Below are 19,957 nucleotides of genomic sequence, written 5' to 3' on the forward strand. Positions count from 1 at the left end.
AAAGCCTTGAAGCTTTATAGGACGACCAAGCAAACTTAGTTGGCAACCCTCATAAGTTTAAGACTCTATAATATTCTCGTTCACTAAGCATGATTGATTACTATACCTGCTTCTAGTTTAATCTACAGGCAATTTGCATGTTTTTATGACCTCTATGCTAATGTAATGCCTTACTATGACTAAGCTTGTTCTCTTACAAAAAAAAATGTGCAGCACATCTTGACCTTATTTGTTTAACATTGTCATTACAACTTTTGTCATAAATCATGAAGTCAATAAGAAAGCTTGTAATTTAACACTGCACGCAAAAAATAAAGAATACAATTTAAAAAAAATTATTACAAGTGAGAAGAGACTTCTGGAAGGACAGAAGATAAAAACACAGTTAAAAAACCCTTTTCTGCTATATTTATCCTCCTAATCTTCAAATTCCACATTACCTTTGGCAAAATAAAAATCCTTATACCATAGGCATCCACAAATCCCCTGTTATCTATACAAGCACTTTTTTGTTAATTTTATTTTAAAAGCTGTCAGAGCTATAACACATACTATGCTTAACATTTTCTAACTTTATTTGGCCAAACAGAGAACCTGGCAGAACAAAACAGTGTAACTCACCTTTAGAGAGCAGAGACGAGGAGGACATATAGTCATTGTTTGTCACTCATAAAGTCTTAATGCCATTTAAAGCAAGCATGTTTCCCTTCAATGTCTTATCAGTTCACAACAGGCTAAAACCAAACATGAGCTTGCACTTTTCAAAGCGCTACTACAACTGGTAATCTTCCCAGTGAACAATGGATGATATGGGAGAGCCCTGTCTTCCTGCATTTGCCCAAAAATTCTGCAACAGTAAAAGTCCACCCCTATGCTGAACTATGTCACAGGGGTACTATGCTTCTGATGTGGAATTATTAAAAATTACTATTGTACTTGTATTGAATTATTGTACTAACTCCATTTTAACCTTATACTGTGACTTCCTCCTCCATTTTGTCCCCCTAACCTGACTTCTTCAATCCTCCATTTTGTCCTCATGACTTAACTTGTTCATTTTAAAACTACATTACGTGACTGAACTTCTCAACCCAATTAGTACAGTAGACAAAGACTGTGTTTTCCTGCAAGGACAAATACCAGGAGGTGCTGGTTACTCCTTAAGACTTGCTGGCTACTCCTTAGAACTTGTAAGATAGTATAGTTTGAAGGCCACAGAACACAGTAGTAATGAAATGTTCTATTCATAAGAGACCTTGCACCTGGACATGAAGCCTGATATCATTGACCGTGTAAAATGACGCTTAGGACCCCCTTATCCCCACCCGTGTCCAGAATAATCCCACCTCTGATGGGTGGGCACGGGACTAACCTTTCTTATTTTTGAACCAATAGGTAAGACACTAACACCGACACTTAACAATTAATCCAATTGATGGTGTTTATTTGCTGATATTCTAATAATCAATGATGACGCAAAATGCCTCTTAAAAGGGCCTGCGCGCCCGCTTTTTCTTCACTTGCCAATAAACTTTCTCGAAGTTATTTTAACCTGAACCTTGTGTGTCAGACTTAATTACTTCAGCGTATATACGCAATTTAATTTTATTGATTTGGACAGGAACAGATAGACATTTGAACATTTTGGTTTACTTTCAAAAAGTACCATAACAACTTGGCGCCCAACGTGGGGCATCGGGCTATGTCCGGCCGGTGAGCCGTCCTAAGGAAGACAAGGGTGGACGGAGGAATCCGGGGGGAAGGAAAGGAGATTGATCACCTCCAGGTACACGGTAGAGACTTCTGCAGAGCCACCGGTATGTTCCGGCCCCTTTGATTGACCCGTCCACGTGTCTGTGACTGCTTCCCGGGAGGACATCAAAGACAGGTAATATCTTGCCCGGTGCCTCGTTACTCACTTGTTTACCTGCATTTTAGTCTATCTGTTGCCTGGGTGTGTTTGAATTGTTTGCCTGTTTCCCCATTTTGAGATAAAGGGGGGGTGGTCCTGCAGGGGATTTGCCTGGGGTTCTGTCTTGCTTGTTTTCCCCTTTTTGGGATAAAGGGGGGTGGACCTGAGGGGACTTGCCTGGGTCTTCGGTTTGTCTGTTTATCTGTTTGTATTTTACCTCTTTTGGGATAAAGGGGGGTGGACCTGAGGGGATTTGCCTAGGTCTTCTGTTGCCTGTTTTACCCCTTTTAGGAACCACGGTGCTGTGGTTGTAGGGAAAAAGGGGGGTTGACCTGTGGATGTGTTCCTGGGGGTCATCTTTTCCTGTTTAACTCTTTTAGGAGCCTCGTGGCTGGGGCTGTAGGGAAAAAGAGGTGTGTTGGATCTGTGGAGATTGTGTAGACTCATAGTTTCCTGGGGATCCTTCTTGTGTCACTTTGATAGCCTAGCTAGCTTCTCTGTGCACGTTACTCTGCTTGCAGAGTGGTGGTACCCTCCAGCTTTGAGCGCTGAGCTGGAGCCATTCCAATTTTTATTTTGTGGTGTGTGAATTCGGGCAGGCATTGCTGTCTTCATCACCACGGAGTAGTGGGACTTATAAAGTGGGTCTTTATAGGGGCACTACAAGAGTGAGGGTAGCGCAGACACTATTAGTGGGCTGCTGTGACGAGGGAGGCATATGGATTTCGGACCGGTGTTAGTTGTTATCCTTGGCCGTTGGTAGTAAGATACTACGGGATTGAGGGAGGTGACTTTGGAGTAAGCACATGAGTAAAGGAAAGGAATTACTGTTGATTTCATTTGAATTGTGATGCATGCACTGTATTTCAATTGTATTGTTGTCTTGTTTGTTTAATAGGAGTCTCATGAACTCCTGTGTCTGTCTCTAAGGATTTTCCTTGCCTTTCATCTTTTCTGTACTTCCTATATTATTATACTATCCACTCCCATTCCTCTTAAAGGAGAAGTGATTGGTCACACACTTCTCACCTCGCTCCAATCCGCGTCTACCACCCCGGGTAGGCGGATTCAGTGACTAGTCTACGTTTTGGGAAGACGCACCTGAGAAAGTCCCACGGTTCTCGGGTGGCAGTCGAGCATTGTAGACGTTCTTGTTCCGTTTTCCTTCTCTCTCTCTATATCTAGGACGCTGGTATAGGGGTAGGGGGATTATGGGGCAGGATTTAAGCAAGCCCAGTAAGGGCTGGTTAGCATGTGATTTGGTAGAAAACAGAGAGGGTGAGGAGATGGTTAAAGGTGTTGTAAAGATTGCAAAAGTATGTAAAATTACTGTACCAACGGGTGGAAGATTGCAACCAGAAAGTTGGCGTAAGTTACTGACAGAAATGAAAGGCAAGCTTACAGATAATGGTTTATTAAAGACTGCTGAAGCATGGTACAGAGTAGCGAAGGCTATCCAGCTAGAAGGTTGGGTTGAGGAAGAAATAAATCACAAAGGTGTGAAATTGTTTGTGTATCATCAGAATTGTGTTGCTGGGGTCTACCCTCAGCCAGCGCCCCAAAGTGGCGCCCAGGGGACGTTTATCCCCAAGGTTCAGTCAGCAGTGGGTGATAGCCAGCTGACTATGTTCCCCACTCCCAATCCTCCTAACACCCATCCCGCCACCTCCCCTGTTTGCCCGGTCCTGAATTCTGATGGATCTTTCTTTTCCCCCTCCCCGTCCCTAACATTCCCATCATCCTCATCCATCCCTACGCTACCTGCTGTACCTCTCCCTAACATTTCATCTGCCATTCCTCCCCTACGCTCCCCCTCCGTTCATGATCCCCTCCCCTCCTCATCCGCCCAACTAACCACCTCTTCCACCCTCGCCCCGACTCCTCCCCCTCCACCCACCCCTACCAATCCCTCTCCGTCCCCTCCCATCTCCACCCCAGTCCAATACCCCACCTCCTTCCCCTCCCCAGCCTGGCCCTACCCCTTCCCATATCCCATGACTCTGCCCTATCCCGGATATCCACTACCCCTTCCCCAAGCCACTCCCCAGGTCCCGGTCATGCCCAGTCCGACACAGTCTGCTCCGGATGTGCCCACATCCAACATGGCCGCCATTTCTTCCCTTAACCCTAATACAATACCCTTTCCGGCCACTAATATGGCGGCCCCCAGTACAGCCCTGATGCCGGTAATTCCCGGTGACTACCTATCCCCCGGTTATGACTCGCTAGCCACCCCCGCATCTGGGACCCCCGCTCATCCTCCGGTCCTGTCACCTTACCCAGGCCCTGCACGAAAGAAAGCTCAGATCATAGAATTAGATGAGAGAGATGAGGATAGTTCATCCCAGGACTCGTCGGAGGCTGCAGGAGCCGCTTCAGGAGCCTCAACTCATCGTTCCATCGATGATCCCTTTGGACACAAGGGCCGGGGTGAACGGACCCCTCCCAAATATGTTGCCTTTAACCCCACCCAAGCTAGCGCATTAATGAGATCGCTCCCCGACCCAGAAAAACAGCCTATGCCTTTTTACCGAGGGATAGTTCAAATTCAAAAGACCTATTCCGCCGCATGGCGTGATTTGCTGAGCATTTGTGCTATTAAAGCAGGGGATGCATACTGGCCGAGCATGGCCCGTCACCTCAGTACAGATCTGCTTTCCAGTGATGTTGATTACCCCTCCGGGGTAACCTTTTGCACCCAATTAAGAGAATGGGCCAAAGACAAACGTGCGGATCAGGCTGCTGGCCTCACTGATGTTATTCAAGACAAAGGAGAATCAGTAGAAAGGTTCCATGCAAGACTGTATCAAATGTTTACAGATTTAGGATTTGATCTTACAGACAAAATTCATTCACAAATGCTGTCAGGTGCGTTTGTCCAAGGCGTTAAGGACTCTATACGCAAGGGAATTATTGCTGCACGCCCTGAATATAAGGTTGTTCCCCTGGATACTCTGCTTTTAGTTGCTAGGGGCCTAGAATCTACCCAGACCCCCAGGAGGCCAAGCTCTGCTCCTCTTATGGTATCACGCAGTACCCCTGTTCCCAGGGGCACCAGACCAGAGGATAGCTTCTGCTTTAATTGCAAAGCTAAAGGTCATTTTAAAAGTGATTGCCCGGAACCCAAAAGAGAGCCAAGAAAGCCATCCAGGCCCGCCCCGGCCACTAAGGCCGAAAAAGGGGTTCCAATAGTTGAGGAACCCGATGAATAGGAAATTGGCAAGCCTGTGTCTGTGACCCCTGTCATGGCAGTGTCTACAGGGGATAAAGGGGGGCCACTTGCCACAGTGACTTTGCCCATTGAAGGCCACCCCACCACATTTCTTGTTGACACAGGTGCAGCCCGTAGTGTTCTGCGAGAACAAGACCTGCCAGACCCATCTTTTCTGTCGAATATTGATGTCTCTTGTGTTGGAGTGGATGGCCAGCCGAGACATAGCCCTTTAACAACTCCACTACGAGTTGGTTCTAGCCTGCTCGCTCGCTTTGTAGTATCCTCCACATGTCCAATTAACCTGTTAGGTGCTGATGTTCTCTCACGCCTGCAAGCATCCATCACCTTTACCCCGGATGGGCAGGTAGAAATGTTTACACCTCTATCTGTATCAGACACCTCAGCCCTGTGCTCCTTGCCTCTGATGCTGCATTTAGAAAAGCCCCGTGAGGAAGCAGCAGAATTAAGGTCTAATTTCCCAGAGGAATTAAAAACACAGGTGCCCGCCAAGTTATGGTCCTCAGGCCCAGAGGACATAGGTCACCTAAATGTTCCCCCTGTGGTGGTGAAGCTCATTCCAGGAGCTAAGTTACCAAGAAAACCACAATATCCATTAAAACCGGCACAGTCTGCTGCCATTTCTATCCACATCAAGGCACTCTTAGAGAAGGGTGCCCTGGTAAAATGTAAATCTGAATGCAACACCCCGTTATTTCCTGTGAAAAAGAAAACTCCAAAGGGTGAGCCAGAGAAGTACAGGGTGGTTCAGGATCTCCGTGCTGTCAATGAAGCTACCGTCCTGGACACCCCTCTTGTACCAAATCCCCATACTCTGCTCTCTGGAGTCCCACCATCTGCAAAATTCTTCACAGTCATTGACCTGGCCAATGCCTTTTTCAGTGTCCCACTGGACCCGTCCTGTCAATACCTGTTTGCTTTCACTCATGAGATGCAACAGTATACCTGGACTGTCATGCCCCAAGGGGCACAAAATTCTCCAAGTCAATTTGCAAAGGCCATGGGCACCATCCTTGACCCATGGCAAGCTGAGCACCCAGAAGTTGTCTTGCTCCAGTATGTGGATGATTTACTGCTCTGTGGAGATGATATACCCACTACTGAAAGGTGTTCAATTAGTCTTCTTTCCTATTTGGCAGAACAAGGATGCAAAGCTTCACTCACCAAGTTGCAATTCTGCCAATCTTCAGTGATTTTTCTTGGACATTGCCTATCTCAAGGTACCAGACATCTTACTCGGGACCGGGTAAGAGCTGTTCTGGACATTCCACCTCCGAGGACTTCAAAGTCTCTTCATGCCTTCCTAGGCCTCATTTCCTACTGCAGAGCATGGATCCCAGAAGCCTCTCTGCTTATGCAACCTCTCTATGATGCTCTTAAGTCTGACCCGTTCTGTCTGACCAATGAAGCTCTGGACAATTTCGGTGCTTTAAAACGTGCCATTGCTTCTGCTCCTGCCTTGGGCCTACCTGACTACTCCAAACCCTTCAAATTATTTGTCTTTGAAAGACAAGGCCACGCAACAGGAGTTCTCACCCAAACGAATGACTTAAAAGGCCGCCAGAGGCCTATTGGATATTTCTCATGTCAACTAGACATTGTGGCCAGAGGGACTCCTTCCTGTCTCAGGGCTGTTTTTGCCGCAAGAGAGCTCATTGAAAGAACCTCGGACCTGGTCCTTGGCCACCCTCTGGTTGTTTTAGCCCCTCATGACATTTCTGCTATTATCAACCAAGTCCAGCTCAAGCACGTGTCTCCAGCCAGACACCTGCGCCTACAGTGTCATCTTCTTTTGCCTGACAACATTTCCATCCAAAGATGTCAAGTGCTTAATCCGTCCACTCTTCTTCCACTCCCTGAGGGGGGTATCTATTATGGATTTATCACAGATGAAACCTACATCTACCTGCTCTGTGGATGTATCAAGAAAGTCATGCATCCACATTTGTCATTTTATGAAGATGAGACACCTCTTTGTGAAGGCCCGGATTACGCCTTCTGTACCATGTGGTACAAGCCAAACATTACTCCCGAACCTTGCTATGAAGATGAGCTTTACCACTGGACCGATGTAAAGCTCACTGCACAAGACTTCTATTGTGACTCTGAAGGTAATAGCATGGTCTTGGTCCAGCTACCTCAACAACTTAACTACCTCTACCGCCATTGGGATACCGCTATCCCACATATTCCTGTTACCAAGTTGAAGACAAGGTCATGGAATGATCTTGGGCCCATGGCAAAACTATGGGCCACCATGAATGAAGAACAGCTACAGGAAAATGGTATTGCCAAATACCCAACAACTGACCTTCTAGAAGCATGGCCACGCCATTTCCTGGAAAAGGAATTTCAAGACCTGGTCATAAAGAATGATTATGACCCAGAAACACCTCATGACTGTTTTGAACAGATGAAAATGGAAACAGTGCACTTACCAACTGTGCATGAGAATCCATTACCAGATCCGGATTTTACCCTGTTTGTGGATGGATCAAGATATGCCGATGAAGGAGGAACATATCACACAGGATATGCCGTAACCACAACAGACGAAGTCATCAAATCATCATCCTTACCGCCAGCAATGTCTGCGCAAGAAGCTGAATTACAGGCTCTGACTTCAGCATGCAAAATTTCCAAAGGAAAACGTGCCAACATCTATACAGATTCAAGATATGCTCTGGGTGTGGCACATGACTTCGGCCTAATTTGGAAGACACGAGGATTTCTTACCACCGCCGGTACACCAGTCAAACACAGCACTGCAATCAAGGAGCTAATGGATGCCCTCCTACTTCCCGAAGAAGTGGCCGTTTTGAAAGTCAAGGCCCATGGGAAATTGGATACAGATGAAGCAAAGGGCAACCATTTGGCTGATCAGGCTGCTAAGTTAGCGGCCAGGGATCTGCAGGAAGTGGATGAAGAAGTGTCCGGACAAGAAGAAGAAGAAGTCCCTATTTTTGCTCTGCAAACTCTTCCTACTGATTTGCGAATTTTACAAGAACAGCAAGCTGCAGTCACTCCTGAAGAAATCCAGAAATGGAAAAAGAAAGGAGCTGTCCAAAAGGACGGAATATATTACAACAACTTTAAATTTTGTCTTCCCAGAAATTTGTATCCAGCAGTTGTCCAATGGGCACATGGGCCTGCACACCTGTCAAAAGAATTGATGGCCGCCCTTATACAGAAGTATTATGAAGCACCTGGAATCACAACATTGATCAATAGCTTCTGCAAGGCCTGTGTCATTTGTGCAAAATGCAATCCAGGAAGACCAGTTAAAGTACCTGCGAAACACCTGGCAAAGCCCATGTACCCCTTCCAGCGGATTCAAATTGACCACATCCAAATGCCCAAGAGTGGGCCCCATGAATATGCACTAGTAATAGTGGACATGTTCTCAGGCTGGCCAGAAGCCTACCCAGTGGCCAATATCACTGCAAAAACAACCGCAAGACGCCTACTTACAGATATTGTATGTAGATTCGGACTCCCAGAAGTCATTGAGAGTGATCAAGGTCCAGCCTTTACAGCAACTGTGACTAAAGAAATTTGGACTGCCCTAGGGGTGACTCTAGCCTTCCATACCCCTTACCACCCACAAAGTAGTGGTAAAGTGGAGCGCATGAATGGCACTCTAAAAACCAGAATGTTAAAAATGTCACAAGAAACAAAGATGCCCTGGCCAGAAAGCCTACCAATAGCTTTATTTAGTGTTAGGCACACACCTAGAGGGAAGCATTCACTGTCCCCATATGAGGTTCTATTTGGGACAGCACCCAGGCTAGGTTGTTATTATCCGCAGCAGTTGCAACTCCAATCAGATGTTTTAGTAGACTATGTAACTGAACTTGCAAGTGTCCTAAACAAAATACATGCCCAAGTTTTCTCTTCAATTCCAGATCCCGAATTGGATACAGGTTCTCATAACCTACTTCCCGGAGATTGGGTCCTGGTCAAGAAGTTTGTGCGGAAAAATACCCTAGAACCAAGATTTGACGGTCCATTCCAAGTTCTCCTGATTACCGCAACCTCCGTCAAATTGGCCGGTAGGCCAAATTGGATCCACGCTTCCCACTGCAAGAAATCTCCCGCTCCAGAGGAAGCGAATATCGCACAAACATGTATCTCTGGTACATCTTCTCCCTAATTAGCCTTATGAAGGCCCAGCAAGTAGCCATTACCAAAGACACTAGTGGGTACACTTTCTGGTATAATTCATCGTGCACCCAGGTGGCTACTTATACCTTTGACTACTGTGATATTGTAGAATGCCCATTTCCCACACCACAAATCCAGAGCATCTATAGAGATATCCCTCATTCGAAAGACCCATATGTTTGTGTAGTTGACAAGCAATGGGGGCACAATTGTGACCATTGGGGGGCGGCGGGATGGAATGCCGGGCCTGCCTGGGGTTACAAACCAAAAAGTGCCGTATCTAAAGTAGATGATCATGGTAGATCCCTCCTCCAGAGGATGACTTTGAGAAAGCCTGGGGGGAGTACACCAATGAAATTAATTCTTAACATTGAGCATCCAAGCCCAACAGATGCAGACCAGTATGTGATGGGAATGTATTGGAAAAAAGGTTCCTATAAAAAGTTAGGGCATTTCTACCTCAAAGATATGTGCAACTCTTCTGAGTGGCAAGGGGCCACCCATATGGTCCCTAACCCATTAAAACCTCATATCCAGACCTTTCAAGACATGATGGCCATTGCTAACCCCACTTTTGAAGATACCATGGCCGCTGAAACAGGTTTTAATGATGTAAATTTATGGTTAGAATGGATGAAATATAATGCTAATAAGCATAATAGAACTGCATGTTATGTGTGTGGCGGTGCCCGGCCTCACCTGGGTACCGTGCCTTTAATCCTACCAGTAGATATAGAAGAATGTGTTTTAAGCCTTTTTGCCTATCACTATAATTTTAACAGGTCCATATGTATTGCATGGACAAAGGAGTATCCTCTCCTAACCCAGGATGTCAAACCCCCAGATGGTATTACCGTGTATAAAGGTAATTACACTTGTTATGCTAATTACGATGGAATAGGTAAATTCTTGGGTAACTTTTCCAAGGGGTATTGTGCTACCTACAGAAATGTCTCTATGGACTTGTTGCAGTTTCACACCAGGTCATTAGGGGATATTTACTGGTTGTGTGGGGATTTACAGCTAAGATCCAGAATGGACAAACAGTGGTGGGGGGAGTGTACTTTGGCTAAAGCTATTATGCCTATACATATCATCTCTGACACACACCTCGTCACCCATGGGTCCAAACACACTAAGGTTAAGCGTGACGCCCCAGTGAAAGGAAGTTTTGATCCTCATGTGTATATTGATGCCATTGGAGTGCCTAGGGGGGTGCCCAATGAGTTTAAAGCAAGGGATGAAGTTGCCGCAGGATTTGAATCAATTTTTACCATAGTTACCGCAAACAAGAATTTAAATTGGATAAATTACATTTATTATAATCAACAGCGTTTTGTTAATTACACCAGAGACGCCCTCCAGGGGTTGGCCGAACAGTTGCAGGCCACATCCCAAATGGCTTTCCAGAATAGAATGGCCCTAGATATGATCTTAGCCGAAAAAGGAGGGGTTTGTAAAATTTTGCCCGACACCATGACATGTTGTACATATATCCCAGAAAACACAGGCCCTAATGGTAAAGTTACATTAGCCATAGAAAAATTAAATGACCTGTCTGAAGAGTTAAAAAGGAATTCTGGGATAAAAGATCCCTGGGAAAGATGGTTTGGTTGGATGACAGGATGGCAAAAGGCTTTAATGCAGATTGGTATGGCTATACTAATTTTTCTTTTTATCTTTGCTCTTCTCTTTTGTTGTATCCTCCCATGTCTGAGAAAATCCCTCACGAAGACTGTTGACCAAGAATCCCAAGACATCAATTCACCCTGTCTGCCGCTGCAAACATTCCCTTTCGTTGATAAAGTGCAGGAATTCTAGGAAGGGACTAGCTTAGGGACAGCATCTGTCAGTGAATGGTAAAGACCCCGTGCGGAGAAGTGGTGGGTTAGCTGCCATGGGATACCCATGGGTGTGAAGTGTTCGAGAGCCATACTGATGGATGAGTTAGCCTATTAGGGTCAGCTCTAGGGACAGACTTGCACTTTGCATTAACACCTAGCTAGCGGCCACGGGGTTTCTGTGCCTTTGGGTTAACACGTCTTCTGATACTAACATAATAAAGTTTTATCTCTTAGAATCTAACATTTCATAGGGGGGACTGATGTGGAATTATTAAAAATTACTATTGTACTTGTATTGAATTATTGTACTAACTCCATTTTAACCTTATACTGTGACTTCCTCCTCCATTTTGTCCCCCTAACCTGACTTCTTCAATCCTCCATTTTGTCCTCATGACTTAACTTGTTCATTTTAAAACTACATTACGTGACTGAACTTCTCAACCCAATTAGTACAGTAGACAAAGACTGTGTTTTCCTGCAAGGACAAATACCAGGAGGTGCTGGTTACTCCTTAAGACTTGCTGGCTACTCCTTAGAACTTGTAAGATAGTATAGTTTGAAGGCCACAGAACACAGTAGTAATGAAATGTTCTATTCATAAGAGACCTTGCACCTGGACATGAAGCCTGATATCATTGACCGTGTAAAATGACGCTTAGGACCCCCTTATCCCCACCCGTGTCCAGAATAATCCCACCTCTGATGGGTGGGCACGGGACTAACCTTTCTTATTTTTGAACCAATAGGTAAGACACTAACACCGACACTTAACAATTAATCCAATTGATGGTGTTTATTTGCTGATATTCTAATAATCAATGATGACGCAAAATGCCTCTGAAAAGGGCCTGCGCGCCCGCTTTTTCTTCACTTGCCAATAAACTTTCTCGAAGTTATTTTAACCTGAACCTTGTGTGTCAGACTTAATTACTTCAGCGTATATACGCAATTTAATTTTATTGATTTGGACAGGAACAGATAGACATTTGAACATTTTGGTTTACTTTCAAAAAGTACCATAACACTTCCTTTGCATGTACAAATACCGTACTTGCATATATACATAGGCTATAAGCCTCTGACATACCCCCAACATTTTAAATGGACAAACCGGGACATTGTAATTTTAGGGGTATAACTGGGGGGTGCAGCTAGGGGTTGGGCTGTTCTGAAAAAATATAGGCGGCATAATAAAATTGTAAGCAACTAAATGTTGTTTAAAGTACAATGTATCTTATTTACACAGACTGTTTTCTAAACAAATTTATCATAATTTGAAAGATATGTTAGTGTTTACACACTCAAACACACAATATTGAGCTCGTAGAAAAAAGGGACATTAGCATAGAAAAGAGGGACACAGGGATTTGAGATCAAATACGGACAATCCCTCCTAAATAGGGCCAAATGGGATTTATACCTTTATCTGACCATTTCCTACCTATGTTTATATGCAATTGCACAGCTGCCATTAGCTGAATGTCTGTTCATAAATAAAACTATCTGTGTATGTGTGTCTGTGTGTGCATGAACAGGGCTCTTAACCGTCCCAATTTCATCTGACACAAGTTGTGTCACTGGTGACATCACTAGAAGGACTACCCACCCGTTCTGATTGCATACATGTCAATATTTGGCGATATGCATGTGTGTGTCCAAGTATGTGTATAAGCTTTTCTGTATTTACTAACAGAATCGTTGAAGGCAATCATCAAGCCAACATTGTGACGTTCTTCAGTATAACATCTAGTTTATTGGAATCATTTAAAAAGCCAAAGCACAAAATGATTATGAAGGCAGCATAAAAAGTATGGCCACTAGCAGCTTTAAACATTAGCAGCTCGCTCTTTATCAAAAGCTCTTTTGGAATACACTGAAACAAATAGATTCAGCTTTGGAGGAAATCTATATATACTGGAACCCCATCTCCTTGGATGTTAATTTCTGTGTGTGTGTGTATTTGTGCAGTACAGAATTGCCATGTAGTGCCTCCAAAGCGGGCCATCTTATTAAGTAAATACCACATGACCTTTCAAAAAAAAGGTCCGTCTTTTAATATTTTCGTAATTTTCAAATCAATTATCTCCCTTTTGCTCCCTAACTGACTTTCTACATCAAGAGAGTCTTGGCTATTCTTACCACACACAATTACACCAATAAACCGGATACCAGGACTTTAATGGGTTCTGCGATGTCATATTTTACAGCCTCACTTTACAATTTTTTTCCTCCTGTTTATTGGGACTCTTATACTAAGTGCTTGGTGACTTTTCCGGATCTCTCTCCAGCTAATTTAATCTTGGCTACCCTCTCATCATGTTGGATTTCCCCTTCTCACCTCACTGCAAGAGGTTTTATAAATTACCGGTACTACTCAGAGCTTGGATTTGTAATACCGGTAGCTCTTGCCATGAAGGTGGCCATTCAGAAGCTGATTTATTACAATCCCTTTGGCAAAGTCCTAATTTTTAATCTTTGTTCAATAAATTAGATTGTGGTTTAGTAAAACAATTCTATGCCTTAAATTTGGTCTTACACCCATGTAGGCCATATTTGGTATTTCAACATTATCAACAACTTTTAAAAAATGCAATTCTTCGTAATGGATATAAGCTGTTCCACCTTCCTTTTCCTCAGTATATCATACCTCCCAGCATTGAGAAGCATGGAATTGGGACAGGTGGCCCCTTACATACATGTTTATGCGGACAAAATTGCTGAAAAACTTGCTGCATGGTACTACTGCCTGCCACACAGCATGAGTGCATTTAATGATGTGCTCACGCTGTGCTGCCCAATGACAAGAAACTAAATTGGGATGGTGAAACAAGACCCCAAAATAGGGACTGTTCTGCCAAAAGCAGGACAGTTGAGCAGTCTGGTATATGGCCATATATGTGCTGCCATCTCTCTTGCCTATGAGATTCAAGAAAGTCCAGTGATAGTTGGGACTACAGTCAATTCCACTACAGTTCTTCTCTTACTGGATGGCAGCAGCTAATTTGCTAGTTGAGAGCTTTTGTTGGGTGCAGCATGGTGTTAAACGAATACCTTCATCACGCATTATTGTTTTCTTATGATGCTTTCTCTCATAAGTATATACCTAATTTACTAATGTTAATAGCTAAACATGAATGCTCCTATGGATCTAATCAGGAAAATGTTATAGTAAGTATGAATATATTTTTCGTAATCTACAAGAACCTTTCCTCGCAAGTTTTGTGCATGACAGGTTCGCTTTAAGAGTGATGGCCTTGTTTCAGACATTACAGCAATTTTTAATTTTCTTTGATCCCAAATTTTTCACTACAAAAAAGGATTTACATTAACCTGTTACTTGAAAGCAACCCAGCGCCAAGACAGCCTTTTCTGCGCAGCCCAGAACACCTACGTTAAGGTCATGACCATGGCTCGATTACCATTTTGTCCAACCAAATGCTTCTCATTGAGAAGCATTGTGTACTTAATGGGAAATTATAGTGCCAGGAAAACAAACTCTCTTTCTTGGCACTATAGCTTCCACCTCCATCAAGCCCCTCCTATGGTGCAGAAGGGGTTAAAAAAAAACTTCTGTCACTTACCTGGATCCAGCTCCAATGTCCTTTAGCGATGGCTTGGGTCCGGCTTCTCTCAGTGGCCGTGATCGCATTAGGACCTCCCCATAGGAAAACATTATTCAATGCTTTCCTATGGGGATTCGGGTGACGCTGGAAGCATAGCATGAGGACCTCCAGCATCAGTCAGGCAACCAAAAGTTGCCTAACAGCCTGGAAGTCCCTCTAGCGGCTGTCTGGTGGACAGCCACCAGAGGTGGAGTTAACCTTAGCATGTAATTATTTCGGTTTCTTAAAAACTGCAATAATTACATGCTCAGGGTTAAGGGATCTGGGACAGTGCACCCAGACCACTTCAATGAGCTGGGTGACCTGGGTGCCTATAGTGCCCCTTTAATGCACATCCTTTGCAATCATCACAATGTGTCAATCAAAAGTTTCTATTAGTCAAAAACCAAGTCAGACTCGGTTTTTCCTTTAACCCCACAATGAAAGCATTGTTTTTGGAGATTAAGCATCTTTTCTTCAAAACGGCAATCGTTTACATTGTGGAGGAAAAACGCCAGGGCCACCGCACCCAGAACATTTCACTGAGATGAAGTTGTCTGGGTGGTTATAGTGGTCCTTTAACCCCTTAAGGACACATGACATGTGTGACATGTCATGATTCCCTTTTATTCCAGAAGTTTGGTCCTTAAGGGGTTAAAGGGACTCTCCAGTGCCAGGAAAACAAACCTGTTTTCTGTGCTTTAAATTTCATATGGGGAAAATCTGACGCTGGAGGTCCGTGAAGACGTCCAGTGTCAGATAACGGACCAAAAGTCCGTTACAAATCCGGAAGCGCCCCCTCTGGCAGACAGCCACTGGGGGCAGACTTAGAGCTGCAATGTAAACATTGCAGTTCTCTGGAACTGCAATGTTTTACATTGCAGCACTAAGTGCAATAGGGGCACTCCACCCAGACCACCTCAATTAGCTGAAGTGGTCTGCGTACCTGGAGTGTCCCTTTAACTCTTCTTTATGCAAATATTTTTTGTATGTAAAGTATGCAATAGCCTTGAAGAATGTACTTTTATGAGTACTATTTCAACAGGAAGAAAAGGGAATATAACCTAAGTTGGCAATGAGTAAATGTTTTTGGCAAAGGCTGAAAGGTAAGAAAATCTCAGCTTTCAAACCCTCACACGGGGAGGGTGGAGACACTGAAAGAGGTAGACAAAAACTATAGGGTTAGGAATACTTTGTATTACGTACCCTATAGTGTTCCTTTAATAAATTTATTTATTGTACATTGCTGGCAATACCTTGTCTAAAAAACAATATATTAAAACTTACAAATGCATATATTTGACATGCAGGGTAAAAGATAGAGCTACAAGTCATAAAGGTGTCTACAGGGGGGTAAACATCAGAGTTGGATTTCAAAGGGCATTTAGAGTGCTTGAGAGAGTTACAGTATAGCCGTGTTTAGAATTATTGGGTTTAGTATTAGAGTGGGGTTAGATTTAGTATTGAGTTGCTTAGTGTAACTTTAGGGCTGAATTTAGGGGAAAATGGGTGTTTAGGGTTAAGGCATGTGGAGTTTGAAGGATTATTTGCAAATTACTCACCCTACAATGAGTGCAAGCAAAGCATAAGGACTGTGTGCTCCTCCTGCAAGACACTTCCTGAGTGAGAGGCTGTTAGTGGGCACATGGGAAATGATCTCTTCCACTTCCTGTCCAACCTCAAACACAGACACACAGACATTTTTTTTATACCCTCTATAACTGTTCCTGCAGCTCTTCTATGAAAGGAACACTATAGGGTCAGAAACACAAACATGTATTCCTGAACCTATAGTGTTACAACTATCATTTAGGTGGCTTTTCCTCACCTGGTGCCTACTCTACCTCACTGGGTAAGAGCTGATTCTGGGCCCCCTGTGAGAGGGCTCCTCTCAGCACCCCCACCTTCGACAGGTGCAGAGGTCAGCAGGGCGCCCGGGCCCCATGGAGTGAGCCTTTAGAATGACAACGCATCAAAGCTGTAGTTTCTACCTTTTGGCACTAAACCATAAACTGCAGTGAATTAAAACTGAACTTCAACATTTAAGAACAGCCAAGCTGTGATGATTGGGAAGTTTGTTTGTTTGTTTTAAAACATAACTTTGTGTCTAAATTTAGCATTTCAGTTTTCAATTTGTGCTGGAAACATAACTTTATTTGTTCTGGTGAGTATAATCATCCCCTTCGAGCTTATGGTAGTAAACACTGTCTTTCCAGACAAATTGCAGTGTTTACATTACAGCCTAGGGATACCTCCACTAGCAACTCCTCAGATGGCTGCTAGCGGTGCTCCCTGGGGCCGTGCAGCACTGCCATTCAGTGTCCCCACCCTCTGCATGCAGACACTGAATACATCATAGAGATGCATTGATTCCTTTAAAGAAACACTATACCATTAGGAATACAAATATGTATTCCTAACGCTATAGTGCCCTGCTCACTGATTAGATGACCGGGTCAGCGCTATCAGGGTTAAAAGGTGAATTTTACTTTTCTCCCTGGCAGCTCCAGTCTCCTCAATGAAGCTCTGCCTCTTTGGATGAGATTATCAATGTTAATGATCTCAGCAAATCCAATGCTTTCTCACTGGGAAGCTAATGCGCATAGGTAGCAAATTGCCATGATGCACCAATCAGATGTTCTCTCTGAGGCCCTCTGATTAAAATAGCAGAGTTTTACTCAACAATTTCATGGAAGTGCCTCTATTGGTATGGCAGCCACAAGAGGCAGGTTAACTGACCAATTGATGCAATGCTTTTCTAAGGGGAAGATTGGATTCACTCTCTGCAAATGCTCATCAGGTCACCAATGCTCCTCTAAGTGGAACATTACATTGGAACGGACCATCGTGGAGGACACCATGCCTCCTCCGTGATGTTGCAGGATAAGGAGAGATAAGCTGCGTCAAAAGCGTTAGATAAAGCTAAATTTTTTATTATTTTTATTTTTAAAAGGGGTTTGGCTCTATAACTAGAGAAAGGGAAAATAAAGGTATGTATCCCTAACACTTTAACATTTTAATGATCCTGTTCTAGAACTGATAGTCTCAGTCATTTAATGGCAATACAGCTGCAATAAGTTCACAATCCACTTTGCCGCAATGACTTTAAGGACCAGACTGTTGTAACCGCATACAATGTCACTTTTCATTAAGGAATTACAGAGCCACTAATAATAAATATATATTCTTTTTTGTTTGTTTTATTTTTGCTTCCTTAAAATCTGCAAAAGCTATTTTTACAAAGCTCCTTTCCTTTTAAGATGTTTGTAATTTGTCCTTGAGAATTTAAGTGTTTAGATCTTCTTACTATAAGCAGTGATCCTAGGAGTGAGTGCAATATAAAGGTCAGTATAGAGGAGTAGCAGAACTTTACCACCTAGCATAGCAGAATTCGATTGGCCCATAGCATACCTCCCAACACTTCAAATAAACAAAGTGGGACAGTTTCATTTTAGGGGTGTGTAGCATGGGCTGATTGGGTTGTTCTGCGTAATGTAGGCAACTTTACAATAACAATTAATGCAACTGTAGTGTAAAAAGCTTACACAGACTAATTTCTAAACAAATTTATTGTACTTTAAAGACACGTTACTGGAAGTATTTTGACTGTGAAGCTCTGTTGTCGACTCAGACACACCAACAATATGGAGCTTATAGAAAAGAGTGACATAAGGATAGAAAAGAGGGATTTGAGCCCAAAATAGGGACTGTCCCACCTAAATAGGGACACTTATGAGGTATGCCATGTAGCACCGTCTTTATCAGTTCTAACACATCTGTATCATATAATAAATGAAGTTTCCATTAATGAGAGGAGCAAGACAGACAGCTTTCCTTGAATTGGGGAGATATTCTGTGAATTACTTCAAAGCGTTCCTTATGTATTTAACCCCTTAAGGACACAACTTCTGGAATAAAAGGGAATCATGACGGAATATTTCCGTCATGTGTACTTAAGGGGGTATGTATGTATGTATGTGTATGTTTATACATATAATGAGTCATAAAATAAACTCAAACTTGCTCAGCCTTTACAGACATATATATATAGCATATTGCTGTGCCTTGCGCTCTATATATATAAAGCTAGGCACAGCAATATGGTATCATTCATATATTATTTTTTATCATGTTACATTTATCTGCACAGTTTGGTGCTTCTCATTCTCCCGCCTCAACACATGGCATAAAGGCAATTTATCTCCATGTTAGATTAGCATTCAATAGTTTTTTTGCTCCACTCATTCATTGCACAAAAAAACTAAAATACAGAACTCATACTAGTTATTAATACTATAGAAAACCCATGCACAACTACACATCGCTGATTGAGGAAAGGTAGTTAAATATATAGGGCAGAAAGGTTAATATTGACTGAGGTATAACGAGGATCTGCTTGAGAGCAGAAATGTTTCCACCTTGCGTCAAACCCCATGTAATCCACGGTTACACAATCTATACTACAATGATCTTCAAATGTATTATTTGTTACCTGTGCAGTTGGCTCACAAACCAAGTGAATCCAAGGCCTATGTAGAAGGATCGTCTGTCTTTGAATGGGGTCAAGAGGAGATGTCATTCAAGATGTTTTAACTCTATTATCCCTTGTCAGTATGTAGTGTGTGTTTTTTTTTCACCCTCCGAAACAGGAAATTAAGAAAGCCACAACATCAGTCATTTTTCCGCCTCTTCTCTCTTGCTATGGTGACACAGGCAACTTCTGGTTGACTTAACTCTTTGGCTGCCAACACACATTAAAATGCAAAATAAACATTAAATCTAGAGCTACAGTGATATTTAATAGTAGTAGCTACAGTCATGATTAATAAAGTCTCCTACATAATGAACTCTCTGTATACTTTTTGCAGACATATAATCAAGTTTGCAATTAATACATGAAAGAAAATGTATTTAAACTTCTTAATTTTAATTCACAAACTACTTTTTTGCTAGGGTGAGAAAATCAAGGGGAATAACCTTGCATTTCTTTTATCATAGGAATTTCTTATGGTTTTTACCATATCCTTGATCAGTAATATGGCATTGGTAGATTGCTTACATGTTTGCTGCCTCCCAGTGGTGGTTAGTTAAGTAGCATGAGAAATTGTTGGTTGTCTATAAAATGTGCCCAGCTTTTTAATACAACATTGCAGACATTGTGCCAGACCAGTACATTCATTATATCAAAAGTTATGCCACC

The 19,957-nt window shown here is 43.0% G+C and overlaps 1 protein-coding gene across 2 annotated transcripts in view; it reads right to left on the bottom strand.

Annotated features, from left to right (window-relative positions):
* TRAF3IP3 (TRAF3 interacting protein 3) overlaps positions 1-19,373 on the bottom strand; it is a 68,113-nt gene extending 48,740 nt beyond the window's left edge. Inside the window, exon 1 of one of the 2 annotated variants that reach the window (XM_063450880.1) lies at positions 19,250-19,373. The gene's annotated coding sequence lies outside the window, so the exon portion shown is untranslated. Of the gene's footprint in view, positions 1-621; positions 676-19,249 lie in introns of those variants that run through there. The other variant, XM_063450884.1, reaches the window with a different exon arrangement.
* Between the last annotated feature and the right edge of the window lie 584 nt (positions 19,374-19,957).

The sequence above is a fragment of the Pelobates fuscus genome, chromosome 1 (assembly GCF_036172605.1).
Source record: "Pelobates fuscus isolate aPelFus1 chromosome 1, aPelFus1.pri, whole genome shotgun sequence".
Lineage (NCBI taxonomy): Eukaryota > Metazoa > Chordata > Amphibia > Anura > Pelobatidae > Pelobates > Pelobates fuscus.